Source organism: Salmo salar, chromosome 19 (genome assembly GCF_965601325.2).
Source record: "Salmo salar chromosome 19, fSalSal1, whole genome shotgun sequence".
In the NCBI taxonomy this organism is placed as follows: Eukaryota; Metazoa; Chordata; class Actinopteri; order Salmoniformes; family Salmonidae; genus Salmo; species Salmo salar.
This window is the reverse complement of record NC_138309.1, coordinates 40611375-40626807: the sequence shown is the minus strand read 5'-3', so window position 1 is coordinate 40626807 and position 15433 is coordinate 40611375.

Here is a 15433-nt window from a genome sequence, read left to right as displayed (position 1 = left end):
GTAGCCTTGTAGTAACAGAGTCAGTCACCCACTGTAGCCTTGTAGTAACAGAGTCAGTCACCCACTGTAGCCTAGCAGTAACAGAGTCAGTCAGTCACCCACTGTAACGTAGCAGTAACAGTGTCACTCAGTCACCCACTGTAGCCAAGCAGTAACAGAGTCAGTCACCCACTGTAGCCTAGCAGTAACAGAGTCAGTCAACAACTGTAGCCTAGTAGTAACAGAGTCAGTCAGTCACCCACTGTAGCCTAGCAATAACAGAGTCAGTCAGTCACCCACTGTAGCCTAGCAGTAACAGAGTCACTCAGTCATCCACTGTAGCCTAGCAGTAACAGAGTCAGTCAGTCACCCACTGTAGCCTAGCAGTAACAGAGTCAGTCAGTCACCCACTCTAGCCTAGCAGTAACAGATTCACTCAGTCACCCACTGTAGCCTAGTAGTAACAGAGTCAGTCAGTCACCCACTGTAGCCTAGCAGTAACAGAGTCAGTCAGTCACCCACTCTAGCCTAGCAGTAACAGAGTCAGTCACCCACTATAGCCTAGCAGTAACAGAATCAGTCAGTCATCCACTGTAGCCTAGCAGTAACAGAGTCAGTCACCCACTCTAGCCTAGCAGTAACAGAGTCAGTCACCCCCTATAGCCTAGCAGTAACAGAATCAGTCAGTCACCCACTGTAGCCTAGCAGTAACAGAGTCACTCAGTCACCCACTGTAGCCTAGCAGTAACAGAGTCAGTCAGTCACCCACTGTAGCCTAGCAGTAACAGAGTCAGTCAGTCACCCACTGTAGCCTAGCAGTAACAGAGTCACTCAGTCATCCACTGTAACCTAGCAGTAACAGAGTCAGTCAGTCACCCACTGTAGCCTAGCAGTAACAGAGTCAGTCATCCACTGTAGACTAGCATTAACAGTCACTCAGTCATCCAATGTAGCCTAGCAGTAACAGAGTCAGTCACCCACTGTAGCCTAGCAGTAACAGAGTCAGTCAGTCACCCACTGTAGCCTAGCAGTAACAGAGTCAGTCATCCACTGTAGACTAGCATTAACAGTCAGTCAGTCACCCACTGTAGCCTAGCAGTAACAGTCACTCAGTCACCCACTGTAGCCTAGCAGTAACAGAGTCAGTCACCCACTGTAGCCTTGTAGTAACAGAGTCAGTCACCCACTGTAGCCTAGTAGTAACAGAGTCAGTCACCCACTGTAGCCTAGCAGTAACAGAGTCAGTCAGTCACCCACTGTAGCCTAGCAGTAACAGTGTCACTCAGTCACCCACTGTAGCCTAGCAGTAACAGAGTCAGTCACCCACTGTAGCCTAGCAGTAACAGAGTCAGTCAACAACTGTAGCCTAGTAGTAACAGAGTCAGTCAGTCACCCACTGTAGCCTAGCAGTAACAGAGTCAGTCAGTCACCCACTGTAGCCTAGCAGTAACAGTCACTCAGTCACCCACTGTAGCCCAACAGTAACAGTCACTCAGTCACCCACTGTAGCCTAGCAGTAACAGAGTCACTCAGTATCCCACTATAGCCTAGCAGTAACAGAGAAAGTCACCCACTGTAGCCTAGCAGTAACAGAGTCAGTCAGTCACCCACTCTAGCCTAGCAGTAACAGATTCACTCAGTCACCCACTGTAGCCTAGTAGTAACAGAGTCAGTCAGTCACCCACTGTAGCCTAGCAGTAACAGAGTCAGTCAGTCACCCACTCTAGCCTAGCAGTAACAGAGTCAGTCACCCACTATAGCCTAGCAGTAACAGAATCAGTCAGTCACCCACTGTAGCCTAGCAGTAACAGAGTCACTCAGTCACCCACTGTAGCCTAGCAGTAACAGAGTCACTCAGTCATCCACTGTAGCCTAGCAGTAACAGAGTCAGTCAGTCACCCACTGTAGCCTAGTAGTAACAGTCACTCAGTCACCCACTGTAGCCTAGCAGTAACAGAGTCACTCAGTCATCCACTGTAGCCTAGCAGTAACAGAGTCAGTCAGTCACCCACTGTAGCCTAGCAGTAACAGAGTCAGTCAGTCACCCACTGTAGCCTAGCAGTAACAGAGTCAGTCATCCACTGTAGACTAGCATTAACAGTCACTCAGTCATCCAATGTAGCCTACTATTAACTGAGTCAGTCACCCACTGTAGCCTAGCAGTAACAAAGTCAGTCACCCACTGTAGCCTTGCAGTAACAGAGTCAGTCAGTCACCCACTGTAGCCTAGCAGTAACAGAGTCAGTCAGTCACCCACTCTAGCCTAGCAGTAACAGTCACTCAGTCACCCACTGTAGCCTAGCAGTAACAGAGTCAGTCACCCACTGTAGCCTTGTAGTAACAGAGTCAGTCACCCACTGTAGCCTTGTAGTAACAGAGTCAGTCACCCACTGTAGCCTAGTAGTAACAGAGTCAGTCACCCACTGTAGCCTAGCAGTAACAGAGTCAGTCAGTCACCCACTGTAACGTAGCAGTAACAGTGTCACTCAGTCACCCACTGTAGCCTAGCAGTAACAGAGTCAGTCAACAACTGTAGCCTAGTAGTAACAGAGTCAGTCAGTCACCCACTGTAGCCTAGCAATAACAGAGTCAGTCAGTCACCCACTGTAGCCTAGCAGTAACAGAGTCAGTCAGTCACCCACTGTAGCCTAGCAGTAACAGAGTCAGTCAGTCACCCACTCTAGCCTAGCAGTAACAGATTCACTCAGTCACCCACTGTAGCCTAGTAGTAACAGAGTCAGTCAGTCACCCACTGTAGCCTAGCAGTAACAGAGTCAGTCAGTCACCCACTCTAGCCTAGCAGTAACAGAGTCAGTCACCCACTATAGCCTAGCAGTAACAGAATCAGTCAGTCATCCACTGTAGCCTAGCAGTAACAGAGTCAGTCACCCACTCTAGCCTAGCAGTAACAGAGTCAGTCACCCACTATAGCCTAGCAGTAACAGAATCAGTCAGTCACCCACTGTAGCCTAGCAGTAACAGAGTCACTCAGTCATCCACTGTAGCCTAGCAGTAACAGAGTCAGTCAGTCACCCACTGTAGCCTAGTAGTAACAGAGTCAGTCAGTCACCCACTGTAGCCTAGCAGTAACAGAGTCACTCAGTCATCCACTGTAACCTAGCAGTAACAGAGTCAGTCAGTCACCCACTGTAGCCTAGCAGTAAAAGAGTCAGTCAGTCACCCACTATAGCCTAGCAGTAACAGAGTCAGTCATCCACTGTAGACTAGCATTAACAGTCACTCAGTCATCCAATGTAGCCTACTATTAACTGAGTCAGTCACCCACTGTAGCCTAGCAGTAACAGAGTCAGTCACCCACTGTAGCCTTGCAGTAACAGAGTCAGTCAGTCACCCACTGTAGCCTAGCAGTAACAGTCACTCAGTCACCCACTGTAGCCTAGCATTAACAAAGTCAGTCACCCACTGTAGCCTTGTAGTAACAGAGTCAGTCACCCACTGTAGCATAGTAGTAACAGAGTCAGTCAGTCACCCACTGTAGCCTAGCAGTAACAGAGTCAGTCAGTCACCCACTGTAGCCTAGCAGTAACAGAGTCACTCAGTATCCCACTATAGCCTAGCAGTAACAGAGACAGTCACCCACTGTAGCCTTGTAGTAACAGTCAGTCACCCACTGTAGCCTAGTAGTAACAGAGTCAGTCACCCACTGTAGCCTAGCAGTAACAGAGTCAGTCAGTCACCCACTGTAGCCTAGCAGTAACAGTCAGTCACCCACTGTAGCCTAGCAGTAACAGAGTCAGTCAGTCACCCACTGTAGCCTAGCAGTAACAGAGTCAGTCAGTCACCCACTCTAACCTAGCAGTAACAGAGTCACTCAGTCACCCCCTTTAGCCTAGTAGTAACAGAGTCAGTCAGTCACCCACTGTAGCCTAGCAGTACCAGAGTCAGTCAGTCACCCACTCTAGCCTAGCAGTAACAGAGTCAGTCACCCACTATAGCCTAGCAGTAACAGAATCAGTCAGTCACCCACTGTAGCCTAGTAGTAACAGAGTCACTCAGTCACCCACTGTAGCCTAGCAGTAACAGAGTCAGTCAGTCACCCACGGTAGCCTAGCAGTAACAGAGTCAGTCAGTCATCCACTGTAGACTAGCATTAACAGTCACTCAGTCATCCAATGTAGCCTACTATTAACTGAGTCAGTCACCCACTGTAGCCTAGCAGTAACAGAGTCAGTCACCCACTGTAGCCTTGCAGTAACAGAGTCAGTCAGTCACCCACTGTAGCCTAGCAGTAACAGAGTCAGTCAGTCACCCACTGTAGCCTAGTAGTAACAGAATCAATAAGTCACCCACTGTACCCTAGCAGTAACAGTCAGTCAGTCACCCACTGTACCCTAGCAGTAACAGTCAGTCAGTCACCCACTGTAGCCTAGCAGTAACAGTCAGTCACCCACTGTAGCCTAGCAGTAACAGAGTCAGTCAGTCACCCACTGTAGCCTAGCAGTAACAGAGTCAGTCAGTCACCCACTGTAGCCTAGCAGTAACAGTCAGTCACCCACTGTAGCCTAGCAGTAACAGTCACTCAGTCACCCACTGTAGCCCAACAGTAACAGTCACTCAGTCACCCACTGTAGCCCAGCAGTAACAGTCACTCAGTCACCCACTGTAGCCCAGCAGTAACAGAGTCAGTCAGTCACCCACTGTAGCCTAGCAGTAACAGTCAGTCACCCACTGTAGCCTTGCAGTAACAGAGTCAGTGAGTCACCCACTGTAGCCTAGTAGTAACAGAATCAATAAGTCACCTACTGTACCCTAGCAGTAACAGTCAGTCAGTCACCCACTGTAGCCTAGCAGTAACAGAGTCAGTCAGTCACCCACTGTAGCCTAGCAGTAACAGAGTCAGTCAGTCACCCACTGTAGCCTAGCAGTAACAGTCAGTCACCCACTGTAGCCTAGCAGTAACAGAGTCAGTCAGTCACCCACTGTAGCCTAGCAGTAACAGAGTCACTCAGTATCCCACTGTAGCCTAGCAGTAACAGAGACAGTCACCCACTGTAGCCTAGCAGTAACAGAGTCAGTCAGTCACCCACTCTAGCCTAGCAGTAACAGAGTCACTCAGTCACCCACTGTAGCCTAGTAGTAACAGAGTCAGTCAGTCACCCACTGTAGCCTAGTAGTAACAGAGTCAGTCAGTCACCCACTGTAGCCTAGTAGTAACAGAGTCAGTCAGTCACCCACTGTAGCCTAGCAGTAACAGTCAGTCAGTCACTCCACTCTAGCCTAGCAGTAACAGAGTCAGTCACCCACTATAGCCTAGCAGTAACAGAATCAGTCAGTCACCCACTGTAGCCTAGTAGTAACAGAGTCACTCAGTCACCCACTGTAGCCTAGCAGTAACAGAGTCAGTCAGTCACCCACTGTAGCCTAGCAGTAACAGAGTCAGTCACCCACTATAGCCTAGCAGTAACAGAATCAGTCAGTCACCCACTGTAGCCTAGTAGTAACAGAGTCACTCAGTCACCCACTGTAGCCTAGCAGTAACAGAGTCAGTCAGTCATCCACTGTAGACTAGCATTAACAGTCACTCAGTCATCCAATGTAGCCTACTATTAACTGAGTCAGTCACCCACTGTAGCCTAGCAGTAACAGAGTCAGTCACCCACTGTAGCCAAGCAGTAACAGAGTCAGTCAGTCACCCACTGTAGCCTAGCAGTAACAGAGTCACTCAGTATCCCACTATAGCCTAGCAGTAACAGAGACAGTCACCCACTGTAGCCTTGCAGTAACAGAGTCAGTCAGTCACCCACTGTAGCCTAGCAGTAACAGAGTCAGTCAGTCACCCACTGTAGCCTAGTAGTAACAGAATCAATAAGTCACCCACTGTACCCTAGCAGTAACAGTCAGTCAGTCACCCACTGTAGCCTAGCAGTAACAGTCAGTCACCCACTGTAGCCTAGCAGTAACAGAGTCAGTCAGTCACCCACTGTAGCCTAGCAGTAACAGTCAGTCACCCACTGTAGCCTAGCAGTAACAGAGTCAGTCAGTCACCCACTGTAGCCTAGCAGTAACAGTCACTCAGTCACCAACTGTAGCCCAACAGTAACAGTCACTCAGTCACCCACTGTAGCCTAGCAGTAACAGAGTCACTCAGTATCCCACTGTAGCCTAGCAGTAACAGAGACAGTCACCCACTGTAGCCTAGCAGTAACAGAGTCAGTCAGTCACCCACTCTAGCCTAGCAGTAACAGAGTCACTCAGTCACCCACTGTAGCCTAGTAGTAACAGAGTCAGTCAGTCACCCACTGTAGCCTAGTAGTAACAGAGTCAGTCAGTCACCCACTGTAGCCTAGCAGTAACAGAGTCAGTCACCCACTATAGCCTAGCAGTAACAGAATCAGTCAGTCACCCACTGTAGCCTAGTAGTAACAGAGTCACTCAGTCACCCACTGTAGCCTAGCAGTAACAGAGTCAGTCAGTCATCCACTGTAGACTAGCATTAACAGTCACTCAGTCATCCAATGTAGCCTACTATTAACTGAGTCAGTCACCCACTGTAGCCTAGCAGTAACAGAGTCAGTCACCCACTGTAGCCAAGCAGTAACAGAGTCAGTCAGTCACCCACTGTAGCCTAGCAGTAACAGAGTCACTCAGTATCCCACTATAGCCTAGCAGTAACAGAGACAGTCACCCACTGTAGCCTTGCAGTAACAGAGTCAGTCAGTCACCCACTGTAGCCTAGCAGTAACAGAGTCAGTCAGTCACCCACTGTAGCCTAGTAGTAACAGAATCAATAAGTCACCCACTGTACCCTAGCAGTAACAGTCAGTCAGTCACCCACTGTAGCCTAGCAGTAACAGTCAGTCACCCACTGTAGCCTAGCAGTAACAGAGTCAGTCAGTCACCCACTGTAGCCTAGCAGTAACAGTCAGTCACCCACTGTAGCCTAGCAGTAACAGAGTCAGTCAGTCACCCACTGTAGCCTAGCAGTAACAGTCACTCAGTCACCAACTGTAGCCCAACAGTAACAGTCACTCAGTCACCCACTGTAGCCTAGCAGTAACAGAGTCACTCAGTATCCCACTGTAGCCTAGCAGTAACAGAGACAGTCACCCACTGTAGCCTAGCAGTAACAGAGTCAGTCAGTCACCCACTCTAGCCTAGCAGTAACAGAGTCACTCAGTCACCCACTGTAGCCTAGTAGTAACAGAGTCAGTCAGTCACCCACTGTAGCCTAGTAGTAACAGAGTCAGTCAGTCACCCACTGTAGCCTAGCAGTAACAGAGTCAGTCACCCACTATAGCCTAGCAGTAACAGAATCAGTCAGTCACCCACTGTAGCCTAGTAGTAACAGAGTCACTCAGTCACCCACTGTAGCCTAGCAGTAACAGAGTCAGTCAGTCATCCACTGTAGACTAGCATTAACAGTCACTCAGTCATCCAATGTAGCCTACTATTAACTGAGTCAGTCACCCACTGTAGCCTAGCAGTAACAGAGTCAGTCACCCACTGTAGCCAAGCAGTAACAGAGTCAGTCAGTCACCCACTGTAGCCTAGCAGTAACAGAGTCACTCAGTATCCCACTATAGCCTAGCAGTAACAGAGACAGTCACCCACTGTAGCCTTGCAGTAACAGAGTCAGTCAGTCACCCACTGTAGCCTAGCAGTAACAGAGTCAGTCAGTCACCCACTGTAGCCTAGTAGTAACAGAATCAATAAGTCACCCACTGTACCCTAGCAGTAACAGTCAGTCAGTCACCCACTGTAGCCTAGCAGTAACAGTCAGTCACCCACTGTAGCCTAGCAGTAACAGAGTCAGTCAGTCACCCACTGTAGCCTAGCAGTAACAGTCAGTCACCCACTGTAGCCTAGCAGTAACAGAGTCAGTCAGTCACCCACTGTAGCCTAGCAGTAACAGTCACTCAGTCACCAACTGTAGCCCAACAGTAACAGTCACTCAGTCACCCACTGTAGCCTAGCAGTAACAGAGTCACTCAGTATCCCACTGTAGCCTAGCAGTAACAGAGACAGTCACCCACTGTAGCCTAGCAGTAACAGAGTCAGTCAGTCACCCACTCTAGCCTAGCAGTAACAGAGTCACTCAGTCACCCACTGTAGCCTAGTAGTAACAGAGTCAGTCAGTCACCCACTGTAGCCTAGTAGTAACAGAGTCAGTCAGTCACCCACTGTAGCCTAGCAGTAACAGTCAGTCAGTCACTCCACTCTAGCCTAGCAGTAACAGAGTCAGTCACCCACTATAGCCTAGCAGTAACAGAATCAGTCAGTCACCCATTGTAGCCTAGTAGTAACAGAGTCACTCAGTCACCCACTGTAGCCTAGCAGTAACAGAGTCAGTCAGTCACCCACTGTAGCCTAGCAGTAACAGAGTCAGTCACCCACTGTAGCCTAGCAGTAACAGAATCAGTCAGTCACCCACTGTAGCCTAGTAGTAACAGAGTCACTCAGTCACCCACTGTAGCCTAGCAGTAACAGAGTCAGTCAGTCACCCACTGTAGCCTAGCAGTAACAGAGTCAGTCAGTCATCCACTGTAGACTAGCATTAACAGTCACTCAGTCATCCAATGTAGCCTACTATTAACTGAGTCAGTCACCCACTGTAGCCTAGCATTAACAGAGTCAGTCACCCACTGTAGCCAAGCAGTAACAGAGTCAGTCAGTCACCCACTGTAGCCTAGCAGTAACAGAGTCACTCAGTATCCCACTATAGCCTAGCAGTAACAGAGACAGTCACCCACTGTAGCCTAGCAGTAACAGAGTCAGTCAGTCACCCACTCTAACCTAGCAGTAACAGAGTCAGTCAGTCACCCCCTGTAGCCTAGTAGTAACAGAGTCAGTCAGTCACCCACTGTAGCCTAGCAGTAACAGAGTCAGTCAGTCACCCACTCTAGCCTAGCAGTAACAGAGTCAGTCACCCACTATAGCCTAGCAGTAACAGAATCAGTCAGTCACCCACTGTAGCCTAGTAGTAACAGAGTCACTCAGTCACCCACTGTAGCCTAGCAGTAACAGAGTCAGTCAGTCACCCACTCTAGCCTAGCAGTAACAGAGTCACTCAATCACCCACTGTAGCCTAGTAGTAACAGAGTCAGTCAGTCACCCACTGTAGCCTAGTAGTAACAGAGTCAGTCAGTCACCCACTGTAGCCTAGCAGTAACAGTCAGTCAGTCACTCCACTCTAGCCTAGCAGTAACAGAGTCAGTCACCCACTATAGCCTAGCAGTAACAGAATCAGTCAGTCACCCATTGTAGCCTAGTAGTAACAGAGTCACTCAGTCACCCACTGTAGCCTAGCAGTAACAGAGTCAGTCAGTCACCCACTGTAGCCTAGCAGTAACAGAGTCAGTCACCCACTGTAGCCTAGCAGTAACAGAATCAGTCAGTCACCCACTGTAGCCTAGTAGTAACAGAGTCAGTCAGTCACCCACTGTAGCCTAGCAGTAACAGAGTCAGTCAGTCACCCACTGTAGCCTAGCAGTAACAGAGTCAGTCAGTCATCCACTGTAGACTAGCATTAACAGTCACTCAGTCATCCAATGTAGCCTACTATTAACTGAGTCAGTCACCCACTGTAGCCTAGCAGTAACAGAGTCAGTCACCCACTGTAGCCAAGCAGTAACAGAGTCAGTCAGTCACCCACTGTAGCCTAGCAGTAACAGAGTCACTCAGTATCCCACTATAGCCTAGCAGTAACAGAGACAGTCACCCACTGTAGCCTAGCAGTAACAGAGTCAGTCAGTCACCCACTCTAACCTAGCAGTAACAGAGTCAGTCAGTCACCCCCTGTAGCCTAGTAGTAACAGAGTCAGTCAGTCACCCACTGTAGCCTAGCAGTAACAGAGTCAGTCAGTCACCCACTCTAGCCTAGCAGTAACAGAGTCAGTCACCCACTATAGCCTAGCAGTAACAGAATCAGTCAGTCACCCACTGTAGCCTAGTAGTAACAGTCACTCAGTCACCCACTGTAGCCTAGCAGTAACAGAGTCAGTCAGTCACCCACTGTAGCCTAGCAGTAACAGAGTCAGTCAGTCATCAACTGTAGACAAACATTAACAGTCACTCAGTCATCCAATGTAGCCTACTATTAACTGAGTCAGTCACCCACTGTAGCCTAGCAGTAACAGAGTCAGTCACCCACTGTAGCCTTGCAGTAACAGAGTCAGTCAGTCACCCACTGTAGCCTAGCAGTAACAGAGTCAGTCAGTCACCCACTGTAGCCTAGTAGTAACAGAATCAATAAGTCACCCACTGTACCCTAGCAGTAACAGTCAGTCAGTCACCCACTGTAGCCTAGCAGTAACAGAGTCAGTCAGTCACCCACTGTAGCCTAGCAGTAACAGTCAGTCACCCACTGTAGCCTAGCAGTAACAGAGTCAGTCAGTCACCCACTGTAGCCTAGCAGTAACAGTCAGTCACCCACTGTAGCCTAGCAGTAACAGAGTCAGTCAGTCACCCACTGTAGCCTAGCAGTAACAGTCACTCAGTCACCCACTGTAGCCCAACAGTAACAGTCACTCAGTCACCCACTGTAGCCTAGCAGTAACAGAGTCACTCAGTATCCCACTGTAGCCTAGCAGTAACAGAGACAGTCACCCACTGTAGCCTAGCAGTAACAGAGTCAGTCAGTCACCCACTGTAGCCTAGCAGTAACAGAGTCAGTCAGTCACCCACTGTAGCCTAGCAGTAACAGTCAGTCACCCACTGTAGCCTAGCAGTAACAGAGTCAGTCAGTCACCCACTGTAGCCTAGCAGTAACAGTCACTCAGTCACCCACTGTAGCCCAACAGTAACAGTCACTCAGTCACCCACTGTAGCCTAGCAGTAACAGAGTCAGTCAGTCACCCACTGTAGCCTAGCAGTAACAGAGTCAGTCAGTCATCCACTGTAGACTAGCATTAACAGTCACTCAGTCATCCAATGTAGCCTACTATTAACTGAGTCAGTCACCCACTGTAGCCTAGCAGTAACAGAGTCAGTCACCCACTGTAGCCTTGCAGTAACAGAGTCAGTCAGTCACCCACTGTAGCCTAGCAGTAACAGTCACTCAGTCACCCACTGTAGCCTAGCAGTAACAGAGTCAGTCACCCACTGTAGCCTTGTAGTAACAGAGTCAGTCACCCACTGTAGCCTAGTAGTAACAGTGTCAGTCACCCACTGTAGCCTAGCAGTAACAGAGTCAGTCAGTCACCCACTGTAGCCTAGCAGTAACAGTGTCACTCAGTCACCCACTGTAGCCTAGCAGTAACAGAGTCAGTCACCCACTGTAGCCTAGCAGTAACAGAGTCAGTCAACAACTGTAGCCTAGTAGTAACAGAGTCAGTCAGTCACCCACTGTAGCCTAGCAGTAACAGTCAGTCAGTCACCCACTGTAGCCTAGGAGTAACAGTCACTCAGTCACCCACTGTAGCCCAACAGTAACAGTCACTCAGTCACCCACTGTAGCCTAGCAGTAACAGTCACTCAGTATCCCACTATAGCCTAGCAGTAACAGAGAAAGTCACCCACTGTAGCCTAGCAGTAACAGAGTCAGTCAGTCACCCACTCTAGCCTAGCAGTAACAGATTCACTCAGTCACCCACTGTAGCCTAGTAGTAACAGAGTCAGTCAGTCACCCACTGTAGCCTAGCAGTAACAGAGTCAGTCAGTCACCCACTCTAGCCTAGCAGTAACAGAGTCAGTCACCCACTCTAGCCTAGCAGTAACAGAGTCAGTCACCCACTCTAGCCTAGCAGTAACAGAATCAGTCAGTCACCCACTGTAGCCTAGCAGTAACAGAGTCACTCAGTCACCCACTGTAGCCTAGCAGTAACAGAGTCACTCAGTCATCCACTGTAGCCTAGCAGTAACAGAGTCAGTCAGTCACCCACTGTAGCCTAGTAGTAACAGTCACTCAGTCACCCACTGTAGCCTAGCAGTAACAGTCACTCAGTCACCCACTGTAGCCTAGCAGTAACAGAGTCAGTCACCCACTGTAGCCTAGTAGTAACAGTCAGTCACCCACTGTAGCCTAGCAGTAATAGTCACTCAGTCACCCACTGTAGCCTAGCAGTAACAGAGTCAGTCAGACACCCACTGTAGCCTAGCAGTAACAGAGTCAGTCATCCAATGTAGCCTCGCAGTAACAGTAATTCAGTCACCCACTGTAGCCTAGTAGTAACAGAGTCAGTCACCCACTGTAGCCTAGTAGTAACAGTCAGTCACCCACTGTAGCCTAGCAGTAACAGAGTCAGTCAGTCACCCACTGTAGCCTAGTAGTAACAGAATCAATAAGTCACCCACTGTAGCCTAGCAGTAACAGAGTCAGTCACCCACTGTAGCCTAGCAGTAACAGAGTCAGTCAGTCACTCACTGTAGCCAAAAAACAGTAACAGTCACTCAGTCACCCACTGTAGCCTAGCAGTAACAGAGTCAGTCAGTCACCCACTGTAGCCTAGCAGTAACAGTCAGTCACCCACTGTAGGCTAGCAGTAAAAGAGTCAGTCAGTCACCCACTGTAGCCTAGCAGTAACAGTCACTCAGTCACCCACTGTAGCCCAACAGTAACAGTCACTCAGTCACCCACTGTAGCCTAGCAGTAACAGAGTCACTCAGTATCCCACTGTAGCCTAGCAGTAACAGAGACAGTCACCCACTGTAGCCTAGCAGTAACAGAGTCAGTCAGTCACTCCACTCTAGCCTAGCAGTAACAGAGTCAGTCACCCACTATAGCCTAGCAGTAACAGAATCAGTCAGTCACCCACTGTAGCCTAGTAGTAACAGAGTCACTCAGTCACCCACTGTAGCCTAGCAGTAACAGAGTCAGTCACCCACTATAGTCTAGCAGTAACAGAATAAGTCAGTCACCCACTGTAGCCTAGTAGTAACAGAGTCACTCAGTCACCCACTGTAGCCTAGCAGTAACAGAGTCAGTCAGTCACCCACTGTAGCCTAGCAGTAACAGAGTCAGTCATCCACTGTAGACTAGCATTAACAGTCACTCAGTCATCCAATGTAGCCTACTATTAACTGAGTCAGTCACCCACTGTAGCCTAGCAGTAACAGAGTCAGTCACCCACTGTAGCCTTGCAGTAACAGAGTCAGTCAGTCACCCACTGTAGCCTAGCAGTAACAGTCACTCAGTCACCCACTCTAGCCTAGCAGTAACAGAGTCAGTCACCCACTGTAGCCTAGCAGTAACAGAGTCAGTCAACAACTGTAGCCTAGTAGTAACAGAGTCAGTCAGTCACCCACTGTAGCCTAGCAGTAACAGAGTCAGTCAGTCACCCACTGTAGCCTAGCAGTAACAGTCACTCAGTCACCCACTGTAGCCCAACAGTAACAGTCACTCAGTCACCCACTGTAGCCTAGCAGTAACAGAGTCACTCAGTATCCCACTATAGCCTAGCAGTAACAGAGAAAGTCACCCACTGTAGCCTAGCAGTAACAGAGTCACTCAGTCACCCACTGTAGCCTAGTAGTAACAGAGTCAGTCAGTCACCCACTGTAGCCTAGCAGTAACAGAGTCAGTCAGTCACCCACTCTAGCCTAGCAGTAACAGAGTCAGTTACCCACGATAGCCTAGCAGTAACAGAATCAGTCAGTCACCCACTGTAGCCTAGCAGTAACAGAGTCACTCAGTCACCCACTGTAGCCTAGCAGTAACAGAGTCACTCAGTCATCCACTGTAGCCTAGCAGTAACAGAGTCAGTCAGTCACCCACTGTAGCCTAGTAGTAACAGTCACTCAGTCACCCACTGTAGCCTAGCAGTAACAGAGTCACTCAGTCATCCACTGTAGCCTAGCAGTAACAGAGTCAGTCACCCACTGTAGCCTAGCAGTAACAGAGTCAGTCAGTCACCCACTGTAACGTAGCAGTAACAGTGTCACTCAGTCACCCACTGTAGCCTAGCAGTAACAGAGTCAGTCACCCACTGTAGCCTAGCAGTAACAGAGTCAGTCAACAACTGTAGCCTAGTAGTAACAGAGTCAGTCAGTCACCCACTGTAGCCTAGCAGTAACAGAGTCAGTCAGTCACCCACTGTAGCCTAGCAGTAACAGAGTCACTCAGTCATCCACTGTAGCCTAGCAGTAACAGAGTCAGTCAGTCACCCACTGTAGCCTAGCAGTAACAGAGTCAGTCAGTCACCCACTCTAGCCTAGCAGTAACAGATTCACTCAGTCACCCACTGTAGCCTAGTAGTAACAGAGTCAGTCAGTCACCCACTGTAGCCTAGCAGTAACAGAGTCAGTCAGTCACCCACTCTAGCCTAGCAGTAACAGAGTCAGTCACCCACTATAGCCTAGCAGTAACAGAATCAGTCAGTCACCCACTGTAGCCTAGCAGTAACAGAGTCACTCAGTCACCCACTGTAGCCTAGCAGTAACAGAGTCACTCAGTCATCCACTGTAGCCTAGCAGTAACAGAGTCAGTCAGTCACCCACTGTAGCCTAGCAGTAACAGTCAGTCAGTCACCCACTGTAGCCTAGCAGTAACAGAGTCAGTCATCCACTGTAGACTAGCATTAACAGTCACTCAGTCATCCAATGTAGCCTACTATTAACTGAGTCAGTCACCCACTGTAGCCTAGCAGTAACAGAGTCAGTCACCCACTGTAGCCTTGCAGTAACAGAGTCAGTCAGTCACCCACTGTAGCCTAGCAGTAACAGAGTCAGTCAGTCACCCACTCTAGCCTAGCAGTAACAGTCACTCAGTCACCCACTGTAGCCTAGCAGTAACAGAATCAGTCACCCACTGTAGCCTTGTAGTAACAGAGTCAGTCACCACCTGTAGCCTTGTAGTAACAGAGTCAGTCACCCACTGTAGCCTAGTAGTAACAGAGTCAGTCACCCACTGTAGCCTAGCAGTAACAGAGTCAGTCAGTCACCCACTGTAGCCTAGCAGTAACAGTGTCACTCAGTCACCCACTGTAGCCTAGCAGTAACAGAGTCAGTCACCCACTGTAGCCTAGCAGTAACAGAGTCAGTCAACAACTGTAGCCTAGTAGTAACAGAGTCAGTCAGTCACCCACTGTAGCCTAGCAGTAACAGAGTCAGTCAGTCACCCACTGTAGCCTAGCAGTAACAGAGTCACTCAGTCATCCACTGTAGCCTAGCAGTAACAGAGTCAGTCAGTCACCCACTGTAGCCTAGCAGTAACAGAGTCAGTCAGTTACCCACTCTAGCCTAGCAGTAACAGATTCACTCAGTCACCCACTGTAGGCTAGTACTAACAGAGTCAGTCAGTCACCCACTGTAGCCTAGCAGTAACAGAGTCAGTCAGTCACCCACTCTAGCCTAGCAGTAACAGAGTCAGTCACCCACTATAGCCTAGGAGTAACAGAATCAGTCAGTCACCCACTGTAGCCTAGCAGTAACAGAGTCACTCAGTCACCCACTGTAGCCTAGCAGTAACAGAGTCAGTCATCCACTGTAGACTAGCATTAACAGTCACTCAGTCATCCAATGTAGCCTACTATTAACTGAGTCAGTCACCCACTGTAGC